Below are 12,286 nucleotides of genomic sequence, written 5' to 3' on the forward strand. Positions count from 1 at the left end.
CTTCATCAAACTATACATCTTCAAAAAGATGGATAGAGGTCTTTCGTAAAAAATCCCAATACAGTATTTCATCTCTTTGTTAAATACTTTTGACGTTTGTCTTGAGAGTACAAATATATAATTGGTTCGCCAGAGTCTTAAATTGAAGTGCTTCAATTTAGAATATCGATTGTTGAATCATGGGAGATGGACGCCTATAGAACTGCGAGTACAAGGGTAGGGGTGAAATTTGTCTTTAGGACATTGCAATTCTTGCAAGCCTCAATCGCTAAAGTTGTCAGTATTTTTACTTGTGTTTATTGATTTACATTAATTTAATGTAAATTTGTTATTGTATTTGATTATTGCAATTTTGTTGAGAATTATTATTATCTTTAAATTCATATTTCATATTGTTCTGCCAACACATAATGTATCCTTTAATTTTGTGATTTGAGTGCAAGGAAAAGGAATTCATTACCTTTTAGAAATTGCGAGGGAAAAGAAAAACAATGCTTCTGATTTGGAGGTAGGTAATAGTACCTCGACTATAGATCCGGCATAATGTGGTTGATCACATTGTCTTGCAAGTCTTATGTATTATTCTCCAATATCCTTTTCGATCCCTCTAGGGTTGATTGAGAATGTAATAGACCGCCAAGTGATTTTTTCATCTCCATAGATCATTGAAATCCCGTTGATCATAATCGTTGCTCCAAAAATCATCAACTAACCTATATATTATTTATGTTATTTTAATTACCTCAAATACTTTTGCAACCTAAAATGATGGTCATTCCTTTACATAATGGTTTCAAACAGGCCCCAACCCACTTACAAATGGCCCATTATAGCATAATTAAAGTTGGGCCTAAAACAACACATCTTATATCTTTGGGTGAGCTGGGCCAAGTGACAGGACATGTCCTGGATTCCTCGTTGAAATCTGGGATGAGTTATATCAACTTGGTATTAGAGCATTAGGTTCAATTTCCTGTGAACTTCGCACCTTGTGTGCATCTGACTCCATTGTAGGTTATCTTGTTGTGATTATTTTTGTGCTTGTTTGCAAGTATTGTTAATTCATGAAATGTTCCAATTACGAGGGAGACTTCGCGATGTATTCCAAATGGTCATTTCTAACCGTCTTCTGTCTCCAAGCAAACATATTGGCATTTCTAACCATCTTTTGTCTCCAAGTAATAGATTAGCATTTTGGGCTATCTTATTTGTCCATGTTTGCTTCAATGTTTAGGGTGCATAATCGAGTATATGTACATGATGATGAAAGGTTTCCCCTGGGTAGTTCAGTTATATAGTTGGTGTACCTTACGCAATTTTCCACTACAAGGATGGTGATGGTCTCCCCCAATTTGTGTACGATGGGACCTACTGTGGCATTCCTGGTACAATGCATTTTATCAGTAGTGCATGTTATCTAGATATGCAAAGGTGGCTGTTACTTTTGAAGGTTTGCAGTTCTAGCTTTGTGCTTCATACCAAAGCATTCTACATGACTTTGGATAGGTGTACAATTGTTTTCACCGAGCGAGTGGAGTCATGTCTCTCTTATTTGGTTATGAAGAAGAAAAGTGAGAAAAATCCACTTGTTGATCCGGCCAACAGTTATATTATTTCTCGCATTTGTTCCATTTATAGGGATATCATCACGTCGATGATGCATGTACTTAATTATTATGAAGAAAAGCAGGGGAATATCACCTTACATAACATATGGGTAATAAACAAAAGAATAGTACTAGGATGCCCTATGAATTAATGCTAAATTCATAGCTTATAATCTTATTACTAGTAAAACGATAATATTGTTACTAATAAAAAGTTGCTTATTAGGTTAATTTCATTATATCTGGGTGGATGGTGGATGAATATCCCATCCATTATCTCGTTTGTGCAAGGAATTGTGCGGGGCATGGTACCCATTTGGTGAATGAAGTATGGTTTGACTTAATATTGAGTGACATATGGCTTAATCATTTGTCAATATTAAGCTACTTGATATCCATATTTTACCAGTTCCTTTGAAATAGAGGTTTTTTTTTCTTATGTCAATTATGTTATTCTCGGTACATATAAGATCGTGTAGGAACTTGCAGACTGAGAATTGGAGGCTTGGATCCTATGAATCAATGATTCTAGGGTTAGGTGAATCGATCGTTGTTTGATCGTGCGATCGACTTTGGGTCGACTCAATATAGAGTGACATCTGGCCTAATCATTTATGAATGTTGAGCTAATTGATATCCATATTTTACACTATCATCATTCAAATCATTCACAATGTTTCCTTTGAAATGGAGTTTTTTTCTTCTTCTATCAATTATTCCTCGTACCTCTGGGATCGTGTAGGAACTTGCGGATTGAGAATTGGAGGATTGGATCCTCCAAATCAATGATTCTAAGATTAGGTGAATCGATCGACTTTGGTTTGACTTAATATTAAGTGAAATATGGTCTAATCATTTATTAATGTTGGGCTACTTGATATCCATACTTTACTCTTTTACATCTTTCAAATCATTCACCGTCTTTCCTTGGAAATAGAGTTTTTTTTCTTTTGTCCATGATGTTATTCCCCATACATCTAGGATCGTGTAGGAACTTGCGGATTGAGGTTTGGAGACATGGATCCTATGACTCAAAGATTCTAGGGTTAGGCGAACCGATCGTTGTCCGATCGTGCGATCGACTTTGGTTCGACTTAATATTGAGTGAAATATGGCCTAGTCATTTATTAATGTTGAGCTATTTGATATTTATATTTTACCTTTTCGCATCATTGAAATCATTCAAATTTCCTTTCCAAGGAAAGACTATGGATGATTTCAATGATGCGAAAAGGTAAAATATGGATATATCATCACGTCGATGATGCATGTGCTTAATTATTCTGAAGAAAAACATAAGAATATCACCTTGGATACCATATGGCTAATAAACGAAAGAATAGTACTAGGCTATCCTAAATATATATCACCCACAAAAGGTGTTTCACCAACTAAAGGTGATGTATTAATTGAAGGTGATACACCGACTAAAGGCGCCTTAGGATGATGCCCAATTGTTTAAAGATTTGACTGATACTATTCATGAAGATAGATTGCCAAGGGAGTTGAAAATCTTTTGCAGGTTCTTGCACAATGATGTCGCTGTCATGCTGTCTTTATTGGATCATAAAGACCTTTCTTGAAGATGCATATAGAGAAGATAAGATACATGTTTTTGGTTGTGAGGTAGTTTTTGACAGTACCATAGTTAATGAAAGGAAAGATGCAATAAATACATTTAAGGGTTATTGAGATTCTCTCTTTACAAATAAAGCAGACTTCAAAATGAAGTGTCATGCTAAATTCATAGCTTATAATCCTATTACTAGTAAAAAAGATAATCTTGTTACAAATAAAAAGTTACACATGAGGTTAATTTCATTATATCTGGGTGGATGGTGGATGGATATCCTATCCACTATCTTGTTTGTACAAGGAATTGGGCGGGGCATGGTACCCATTTGGTAGATGAAACTTAACATTGAGTGACATATGGCTTAATCATTTATCAATATTGAACTACATGATATCCATATTTTACCATATTCTATTATTCAAATAATTCACAGTCTTTCCTTTGAAATAGAGGTTTTCTTTCTTATGTCAATTATGTTATTCTCAGTACATTTAAAATTGTGTAGGAACTTGCAGATTGAGAATTGGAGGCATGGATCCTCCGAATCAATGATTCTCAGGTTAGGCGAACCGATCGCATTTCGATCGTGCGAGCGACTTTTGTTCAACTTAATATTGAGCAACACTAGCCTAATCATGTATCAATGTTGATCTACTTGATATCTATATTTTACCTTTTCACATCATTGAAATCATTCAGATTTCCTTTCCAAGGAAAGACTATGAATGATTTCAATGATGCGAAAAGGTAAAATATGGATATATCATCACGTCGATGATGCATGTGCTTAATTATTCTGAAGAAAAACATAGGAATATCACCTTGGATAACATATGGTAATAAACGAAAGAATAGTACTAGGCTATCCTAAATATACATCGCCCACAAAAGGTGTTTCACCAACTAAAGGTGATGCATTGATTGAAGGTGATGCACCGACTAAAGGCGCTTTAGGATGATGCCCAAATGTTTGAAGATTTGACTGATACAATTCATGAAGATAGATTGCCAAGGTAGTTGAAAATCTTTTGCAGGTTCTTGCACAATGATGTCGTTGTCATGCTGTCTTTATTGGATCATAGAGACCTTTCTTGAAGACACATATAGAGAAGATAAGATACATGTTTTTGGTTGTGAGGCAATTTTTGACAGTGCCAAGGTTAATAAAAGGAAAGATGCAATGAATACATTTAAGGGTTATTGAGATTCTCTCTTTACAAATAAAGTTGACTTTGATGAAGTGGCATGCTAAATTCATAGCTTATAATCCTATTACTAGTAAAAAAGATAATCTTGTTACTAATAAAATGTTACGCATGAGGTTAATTTCATTATATATGGGTGGATGGTGGATGGATATCCCATCCACTATCTTGTTTTTGCAAGGAATTGTGCGGGGCATGGCACCCATTTGGTGAATGAAGTATGTTTTGACTTAATATTGAGTGACATATGGCCTAATCATTTATCAATATTGATCTACTTGATTTCCATATTTTACCATATCCTATTATTCAAATCATTCACAGCCTTTCTTTTGAAATAGAGGCTTTTTTTCTTCTATCAATTATGTTATTCTCGGTACATTTAAGATTGTGTAGGAACTTGTAGTTTGAGAATTGGAGGCATGGATCCTCTGAATCAAAGATTCTAGGGTTAGGCAAACCGATCGCTGTCTGATCGTGCGATCGACTTTGGTTCGACTTAATATTGAGTGACATATGGCCTAATCATTTATCAATGTTGAGCTACTTGATATCCATATTTTACCTTTTTGGATCATTGAAATCATTCATACTATGAATGATTTCAATGATGCAAAAGGTAAAATATGGATATATCATCACGTCGATGAAGCATGTGCTTAATTATTCTAAAGAAAAACATAGGAATATCACCTTGGATGACATATGGCTAATAAATGAAACAATAGTACCAGGCTATCCTAAATATACATCACCCACAAAAGGTGTTTCACCAACTAAAGGTGATGCATTAATTGAAGGTGATGCACCGACTAAAGGCACCTTAGGATGATGCCCAAATGTTTGAAGATTTGACTGATATAATTCATGAAGATAGATTGCCAAGAGAGTTGAAAATCTTTTGCAGGTTCTTGCACAATGATGTCGCCGTCATGCTGTCTTTATTGGATCATAGAGACCTTTTTGAAGACGCATATAGAGAAGATAAGATACATGTTTTTAGTTGTGAGACAGTTTTTGACAGTACCAAGGTTAATAAAAGAAAAGATGCAATGAATACCTTTATGGGTTATTGTGATTCTCTCTTTACAAATAAAGCTGACTTTGAAGTGAAGTGACATGCTAAATTCATAGCTTATAATCTTATTACTAGTAAAAAAGATAATCTTGTTACTAATAAAATGTTACGCATGAGGTTAATTTCATTATATCTGAGTGGATGGTGGATGGATATCTCATCCACTATCTCATTTGTGCAAGGAATTGTGAGGGGCATGACACCTATTTGGTGGATGAAGTATGGTTGGACTTAATATTGAGTGACATATGACCTAATCATTTATTAATATTGAGCTACTTGATATCCATATTTTACCATATCCTATTATTCAAATCATTCACAGCTTTTCCTTTGAAATAGAGGCTTTTTTTCTTCTGTCAATTATGTTATTCTCGGGACATTTAAGATCGTGTAGGAACTTGCAGATTGAGAATTGGAGGTTTGGATCATTCGAATCAATGATTTTAGGTTAGGTCAAACCGATCGTCGTCCGATCATGTGATTAACTTTCATGTGACTTAAGATTGAGTGACATCTTATCTAATCATTTTTCAATATTGTTTTATTTGATATCCATATTTTACCCTCTCGCATAATTCAAATTATCCACTGCCTTTCAAAAGAGTTTTTTCTTTACATGTCAATTATATTACTCACCTTACCTTTAAGATCGTGTAGGAACTTGTGAATTGAGAATTTGAGGCCTGGATTCGTGCAATCGACTTTGGTTCGACTTAATATTGAGGGACATCTTGCCTAATCATTTATCAATGTTGAGCTACTTGATATCCATATTTTACCCTCTCACACCATTCAAATCATTTACAACATTTCCTTTGAAAGGGAGTTTGTTTTTCTTTTGTCAATCATGTTATTCCCCGTGCCTCTAGGATCATGTAGGAACTTGCGTACTAAGAATTGGAGGCCTATATCCTCGAAATCAATGATTTTAGGGTTAGGAGAACCAATAGCTGTCCGATCATGTGATCAACTTTTATTCAATTGCTCAATCGAGACCAAACATTCCAGACTTGTTTATTAGACTTTATCAGACCTATAGGAATTTTGGGATTGGAAATCAGAGGTCGTGGGCACGGAGGGCCTTGTTGACGATTATGTAAAGTTTGACCACTTGGTTGACCATGCGTCTTCCTAGGTCGTCTCATCCTTGAACAATATTAGATTGGCCCTTGGAACTTCTTGAAGGTCGTGCACGCATACGCTTTGAAAAGGGTATGGTTGTGGGGAAAAAGTTTGGTATAAATTATTATTTTATGTTATAAAGAGTTATATTGGAGGTTTTTATTAGATGATTTTACAATATTGATTAAATGAACGAGTTTACATTGTTTTCCAAAAAATTGAAGAAGTATTAAATATATGGTTTTCTTATCATTATGCTATGATTTGAGTTATTAAATTGAAATAGTTTCAAGTATTGGATAGTATTAATGTACGTATACAAAAGGATTTTGTTGCATGGTGTTTTGGCATTATTTTCTAAAATGGAGGAGGTTATTTATGTTGAATATAACTTATGTTCAAAGCTTTGTTTTTGTCCACTCACATTTTCTATTTTGCGCCTCCCATGTGTTAGATATCCGAGGTTGAGACCACCATAGTCTAAAATATCGATAATATCGACGAAATATCAAAGATATTATCCTTTTTTTGGGTCATGAATATTTTGAAACGTATCCATACACATATTGTATAAATATCGATAATATTGAAAATTATCAATGTCGATAGCTTCTCTCATACTTTAGCAATATTTAGTTAAAATAACGCTATAATATTGAAAATCTCGAAAATTGTTACATCCTCGCAGAACTCGGGGGAAACGAAGTCAGCCCGAGAATGCATTTCCTCGCAGAACTCTGGGGATACGTAGTCAGCCCGAGAACTCACATCCTCGCACCACACGGTTCAGGCGTCCCCAAACTCGTGAAGCATTAACATAAATGACAAAAACTGTTTCAAAGACAACTGGGGGGATAACCACCCGTGGTGGGTTTGAAAACCATACTCCAAAACTTATCATAAAATCTCTCTTATTCCAAAAATCCACTTACACAAATCCCTTTATAAAACGAGATCAATCACAACATTCCTTAATTGAATTTAACCATGCATCATCTTTCAAAATTGTTTCTCAACTACATTTAAATATATACCACATTTTGTTAAGAACTAGTGTCCATAATTCATCATTTTCAAGTCATTGAGTATATATATATATATAGATATATATATTAAATATAGACATATACTTGGATATTTATTTAATTTCTTATTCACGTCAAAATCTGATTAACAAACCATTCCCAACTCCGCACAACCAAACATAGTATAAAATACCCAAAAGTAAAAGTGATTATATAATAACTCGTAAACATTTAATTAATAAAATAGCTCAACCACAAATATTTAATTAAACCCTGACCCATGGCCTTAAAAGTGTAGGTGCATAACTTAAGAAAGTTCCTAGGACAATTTTCAATAATTCTGACCGTTAGAATGGTCTAAAAAGACTTGAGATTAAATATATGATTAAATTCTTATATTGGTCAACCTGATACCCCATGGAGTCCCCAACCTTCGATTAATAATCCAAAAGTTCCTATGGGTTCAACAAAATTTACTAAACACGCCTTGCAAATTTGGTGCAGATCGGGTGGTCGGATCGTTGACGTGAAACCTTAATGGAAAAAAGGAAAGAAAAAAAAAAACACGCAGCACACAAGCAAAGGGGATTCAAGCCATTTCACTCCAACACATTAACTACCATGTTGCTCATGTTTTTGTGATAATATGCTAAAATATGTATATTTATATTGTTTTGTTTTGAACTGTTTTTGCAAGAATCATACTTTCACCTGAAAATGTGAGTTTTTGAACTTTCCTTTTCAAGTTTCAACTTTCGAACTACTCACTGCTCACTACGTTTCAACTCTCATCACTTACCCCACAATTCAACTACTCATCTAACTAATAGTTGTAGTCCTATTTCTATATATACAAATAAAATTAAATGGTCCCACACCGTCACATATTTCTCAACATCTTTCCAAAACAACCTAAATTCCCCTGCAGGTAAAAACAAATTGAACTATAGTAAGTTATTCTCATTCATTATTGCTATTTAATTTGCATGTTTATTATTATCTATTCCAAATGTTTGGTGGTACTATATTTTAAATTGTGTCAATTAATTACTTAGTCAACAACATATGGTTCTTAATTTTTCTATTCTTTATTTGGTCACTTACATGTGTGTTTATTTTCTCTTATTCATTATTAAAGACTTTATATGTTTTCATCACATTTTGTTTAATTATTGTTTTATATTATTGGTCCATGCATATTCTAGTTGGGCCTTACACAAAGGTTTCGATATTTAAGCTAAATTTACAAACTTTTATTTATAATATTGTAATTTATACAAAAATATTTTGTGTGTGGACTGGTGCATGTGATGTGATAACCAAATAATACCTGCATGTTAATTCTTTCAAGTAATTAAGTAATGTTGTAATAATTTTAATATGTTTAATGTTATTTATTAGTTTATTATTGAATTGTATAATTATTCATTATCAGGTTTTATTATTCCATATTATTTTTGTAATTACTTAAATTCCTACAATCATTTTCTTTACTTAAATTCCTACAATCATTTTCTTTACTTCATATTCAATTCTTTCGTAGGATAACTTTATTATTTAGGTTTTCTTAGATAACTGTCACTACTATATATTTTTTTATTTATTTAAAATAATTACCTAATTTGCATGACAATTAAATATAGAAATGTTTAAGATGTCTAGTGGAGTTAATAAATGTGATCCGGCTTGGGAACATGGAGACCCAATAGACAGAAACAAACATGACATCCTTCATAAATATTGTGACCAAGTAATGAAGAGTGGTGGAGTGACATGACTTAAGTACCATCTTAGTGGATTAGATCCAGGAAATAATGTCCAGCGACGCGAAAATGTTCCCCCATAAGTGAAGGCATACATCACTACATTATTTATAAAACAAAGAAAAAAAAACAACACAAGAAGGAAAATAAAACAAATGGAATGAAAAATACTTGAGTTGGACTACGAGGAGAAGTCATTGGCCAAGTAGTTGACAGTGATGATGATGACGATGATGATGATGAGGACGAATGTATGACAATGTCCCAGCTGAGAAGGCATCATCATATCATTTCAAAAATATGGTGTTGAGATGTCAACAGGCCTGTGTTGGAGTACAACCTCCCACTCCTTATGAGGTAAGAAACAAATATTTGGAAATGAAGTATAAAGACATTAGTAAGTATGTTAACAAGTTGAGGTCGAAGTGAGAAACTAATGGTTGCACAATCATGTGTGACAGATGGATTGGCTCGACCAGATTGTCTATCGTAAACTTCATGGTATATTCCTAGGACAATACAACTTTTTTAAAGTTGGTTCATGCTTTAGACCATATAAAGAACTACAAGTATATTTACAAACTACTAAAGGATGTAATCATGGAGGTGGGAAAGCATAGTGTTGTCGAAGTTGTAATCGACAACGGTTTTGCATTTGTCAAGGTCGGAAAAAAAGTTAATGAAGTATCATAATGTGTTTTGGACATCATGCGCAGCACATTGTATTGATATCAAGTTTGAGAAGAAATCGTCCAGCTACCACTCGATTCGCTACCAAACTATATTGCATTAGACATCTTACTTAAGAAGAAATTGGGGTTGAAGCAACTATTCACTAGCGATGATTGGGTCATCCACAATTTCAGCCGCTCAAATGCAGGTCTTACGGTGAAAAGTATGGTGCTTCATCATGCTTTTTGGACTCAATCCAAACACGTGTGCTAAGTGTTTGAACCTCTTTATAAAGTTTTATAGATCGTTGACACAAAGGTGTACCCTGCTATGAGACAATATATAAGTTGATGCGTGTAGTGAAGGAGGACTTGGAAAGAAAACATGGTGCAAGGTGGGTCATAAAGATTAGGTGGTATAAAACATTATACCACGATTTGCATGCAGTAGGTATAAATTATGTCATAGTTGCCTAAGTATTATTTCTCTTATTAGAGTATGTTTTTCTTTGAACAACATGTTACTTGAATCCCCGATACCAATAACAGACCCAGCATTGGAGATAATGGTACCCTTATACGTGTTGTACACAATGTGTTCTCCAAATTAGACATTGCATCACCAACAGTTGGCCAATGTGGAAATGAGGTAGACAATTACTTAAATTATGATAATTACATTGTTGGATTAAACTAACACGATTTATTGAATTCAGCTAACATGGTTTAAGGATGCAAAAAGAACTTTTGAAGAATCAACATCAGTTGCCGCTCAAACAAAAATGTCTCCTAAGTGAGCGTAAACATATTTCATTATTAGTTTATAATAAAATTTGTTGGAGTTATTAAACTTATCAAAATTATTTTTCATTATAGTTGAATGGTGGATCATGTATGGGACTGATGCAACAACAGTAAGAAAGTTAGTAATCAATGTATTATCACAAACGGCTTCCTCATTTGATTGTGAAAGAAATTGGAGTACATTTGCACTCATACACACAAAGCAAACAAATAGGTTGGCTCATAGTAGGTTGCAAAAATTAGTTTATTACTACTACAGCATGAAGCTTCAAATTCGAGAGAAGGAAGCAGAAAAAGATCACGTGGACTGTGGTGACCCCTCTAGATGTGTTTGATATTGTTGTTGAAGATGATGATACATAGGGTATCCAACTTATCAATGGATTAGACCTCTTTTTTAGATGATGATGAAGGCAACCCAGCTCCAAGAGTTGCTCGAGAAGCACATAACGAAAGGAGAAATGTAGAAAAAGTAGTAGAGGAGGAGGTGGGATCTAGCAGCGCTAACTCTTTGGAAGAACTTTTGTTCCCAAGACTAAGAAACACTAGGATTCTGCCTTATTCCAATCCTACAAAACCACAAGATCACACTGATACTAATGATAGTTCTAGTACAAGATCAGAAGACTCACCTACCACCAGAGGTGGGAATGATGAAGGATATAGTGGAACTAGAGGTAATGGTGGATATGGAAATTATGTTGGACCACCTACTGGATTTATGAGCCCCTTCACTGGTGAGGCAAATTTCACACATTCAACACAAGATGAGGACCAAGGGAATAGGCGAGCATGGCCAGGAATTAGTGCCGTATGGAAGGACTATACTTGTAGGGAAAGAGGCAAGGGTACTTTTTCAAGTCAAGAAGATGACTCGTTATCTATAACTTTGTACTCTGTTGGAGTGGGAAGTACTAATTATGGTTACACTCATAACCAACCATTTCCCTACCCTTCATTTCCCAGTCCTTTCGGGGTGGAATTAAGTGGCTCATGGAAAAAATTTGAGACCCAATCTTTAAATGATTTTGCTTATGGACAACATCAACCAATGTCGGATCCATATGGGTGACATGTTAACAATTACAAGCAAAACTATTTTGGGGACTTATCATTTGATTACTACTATTCACAATACACTTACTCTACTCATAGGTACTCTATGTGTTACTAAGTCACTCATGTATCTTATCATGCAATGTATCAAGTGTAAAATATTGTAGTAAATCATTATATATAAATTATTATGATGTGTTTAATCTTCTTTTATTAATTACTACATATTTTCTACACTCATAGTGTTTGTCATCTCGCTATATAATCAACTTAAATTAGTTAAACCCATCATCCAATGCATTTCTTTCCAATTTTTTTTGATAAACTAATAGATAATTGACTAAATAAATATCCTCCAAAGTTTCAATAAAAATTT

At 34.0% G+C, this 12,286-nt stretch overlaps 1 pseudogene; it reads left to right on the plus strand.

The window, feature by feature from the left end:
• The first annotated feature begins 9,877 nt into the window (after nucleotides 1–9,877).
• On the plus strand, nucleotides 9,878–11,926 carry LOC148921589 (uncharacterized; annotated as a pseudogene).
• Nucleotides 11,927–12,286: the final 360 nt, after the last annotated feature.

Source organism: Prunus mume, linkage group LG1 (assembly GCF_029339155.1).
Source record: "Prunus mume cultivar Tortuosa linkage group LG1, ASM2933915v1, whole genome shotgun sequence".
NCBI classification, from domain to species: Eukaryota; Viridiplantae; Streptophyta; class Magnoliopsida; order Rosales; family Rosaceae; genus Prunus; species Prunus mume.